The 2,725-nt window shown below is 39.5% G+C and overlaps 1 pseudogene; it reads right to left on the bottom strand.

The window, feature by feature from the left end:
* Positions 1-904: 904 nt before the first annotated feature.
* On the bottom strand, positions 905-1,505 carry LOC125555693 (putative lipid-transfer protein DIR1 pseudogene; annotated as a pseudogene).
* Positions 1,506-2,725: the final 1,220 nt, after the last annotated feature.

Genomic DNA, 2,725 nt, shown 5'->3' with positions numbered 1-2,725 from the left:
TGATAAAATAAAGTTGTACAATTTGCTTCATACAAACTTGGTGGTAACGCTATCGAAAGGCAATACACCCATTTTTGTACATGGGGACGAATTAGGCTACCCAAAGTGTTGAATGATGAGAAATCCTCGTGGTTACGACATAAGTGTAAAAAAAATCCTTACGGCAATAAAATTCGAGTGGCTCAGCATGCACCATTGGAAATTGATCATATTGTCACTGTTCTTGTAGAATGGAAATGAGCATCTACATCTTATTCACATGAAAAAAATACATACGTAAACACAAGACAATAGGAACATGGTCAGTAAGGACATATACATGATGACATGAGAGGCAATCTATTGGTCTTTTCATATTGTACATCTTGGTATTTGCACAACTTTATATTGATGGTCACATAATATATAAGACGGTGAAGTATAGAGAGGCATGACAATGTACCAATCGATGAACGCCAATAAACTGTGAATAAAGATTTAAATTTGTTCACGTACAAGCTCTCAAATGTTTAGATTTAATACTTGCTTTTTCAAAGATTATTGGTGCGAAGATGACACCGGGTTTCATGGATTTGAAGAGGGAAAGTTGGTGATCAATGTAATGACCATGGTCATGTATATCCAACCATATGTCTTGTGCAGTCGGTCCTATGTTGTTGTGGATACTTACCAACAATCTAGTACACTTGAATGGAAATATTTCAACCAATGTGGATTCATGTCTTTGTAGGGCATATATTTGGTACAATAGGTTACTATGAGACTTAATAACTTGAAGACAAAACATAATCAACTATAAGGATGTCTATGGGCCGCGCTAATAGTTGATTACAATATTGAAATTACCTTGCGATCACTTTTTACTTGTTCATTGAAAACACACAACTTTTGGGCAATAAGAAGCTCACCACTTAAGATATCAAATATATGGGACTGCATGCAAGGCACTTTTGTCCTCCTTACACTTCCAGTATACATACATGCTACCATTTATCGACAGATTAATGAGATAGGCAGAGAATTCAAATCACACGACAACAATAAGACCTTTCACTTGCTCCTCCACTTATTTAGCCGTATTAATGTTGATGCATATATATAGACCGACAGACAGTTTGATGCTTATGGATAGTGCACCCGATCATCACGAGCAGTTGTTGGGCATGGTGAGACCGCACTTGCCGGGCAGCGCCATTGCACGGTCCGCGTCGATGTGGTACATCCTCAACCATATGCCGGCGATGCCTTTGTAGCGACAAATGCACGACAGGTTGGCCTTCCCAAGGGCGGCACAACACTCAGCCGACGGATTGTCTGTTGGGTTTTCCACTGCTGCTGCGGGCTGGCAAAGCTTGAATTCATCATTTGACATGCCACAGATGCCATGAACACCCTCTATTGCGGTGACGGACACCACCAGGACCAGCAACAGTGTTGCAACCAATGCCCGTGACTTAGCCATGGATGCTGGTATTTTATTTGTTCTTAGCTAGGTTTTACCTTGGTGTTGTGTGAGATGAATGTTTGTGCTGGGCTCTATTTATAGAGTAAGGCAGCTATGTTCATGAAATGTGTTTTCTTCAGCAAGCAAGCAATTAGACACACCAAGTGCTCCCCGCATGTAGAAGCACTATCGTCTTATCATGCAAAAAATCTGCATGAATTTTGTGTTGAACGATAACGACTACCATAGTTGCCACAAAAAGATATATAACAAAGAAAATCTACTGATTTAAACATAGGTGCAAACATATCAATAATGCAACATCAGGATATGCCGCAAAGACCAATTCGTCGCGATGCTAGAAAGTGATTCTTCAATTTGCCCGGCTATAAACTTTTTTGCATTGAAAAGAAAGACGGCTCAAGATAACATTATGAAGATTGAATTGTTTAACTGACCAAATAGATTAAGACAGCCACCGAAACTCAGTGTTGTGTGTTTCGCTGCCAAACTATAGGAATGGCTTCATTAGCCTTGTATCATGTGTTTACAGTTATTTTGTTTTCGAGAAACAGGGTCATGTTTTCTATCTATAACAAAGAAATAATCTTGACCTATGGTCACGTATTATATGTTTTAGATTCTTAATTTGGAAATCTTTAGAAGTCATATATATGCAGCTATTACTGAGATAGTACGTATAGTTTCCTTTAAAAAGTATAAACAAAAAGTACTAAGTTCTGCGACATTGGCATGCTTCTCGTTAATTAATTATTACGTTTGCTAGCTTGCAGCGTTTCACATTTGACGCATGCACCCACTATAGCTTGAGATACTTTCTTCAGAATTCACATTTTACGTTTGCTGTTTGGTGCTAGTTAGCTTTTGTGGACTTTAGCTCAGTAATGCTCCCAGGGGAACAGCTAGACACAATGCATGACCGATGGCGGCGGTGGTGGAAAGTGAGCTCAGGCAGGTCGTGATTAGCATGATAACATTTCAGGGCATGGATATTTGGACCGGACGTCGACCGAGCACTTCAGAATAATTGAAAAGCGCACATTGTTTATGCCAGTAAAAGTATTTTGCTGCCGACCATCACTTAGATGTGTTTACTGTATGACATCAATTGATTCCTGGTGTATATTTGTAAAGAAATACTTTAAATTAGCAAAGCATCAACCGGTCAGGATTATAACCAACGCCAAACCAACAAAGTAAAAGAACAACGCACTAAGATAGAGGCGCACAGTGGCGGATCTAGTGGGAGTGTCGTGGGTG

Source organism: Triticum urartu, chromosome 5A (genome assembly GCF_056163025.1).
Source record: "Triticum urartu cultivar PI428250 chromosome 5A, HENAU_Tu73, whole genome shotgun sequence".
Classification (NCBI taxonomy): Eukaryota; Viridiplantae; Streptophyta; class Magnoliopsida; order Poales; family Poaceae; genus Triticum; species Triticum urartu.
Note: the sequence above shows the minus strand (reverse complement) of the source record. Positions and strands in the feature narration are given on the sequence as shown.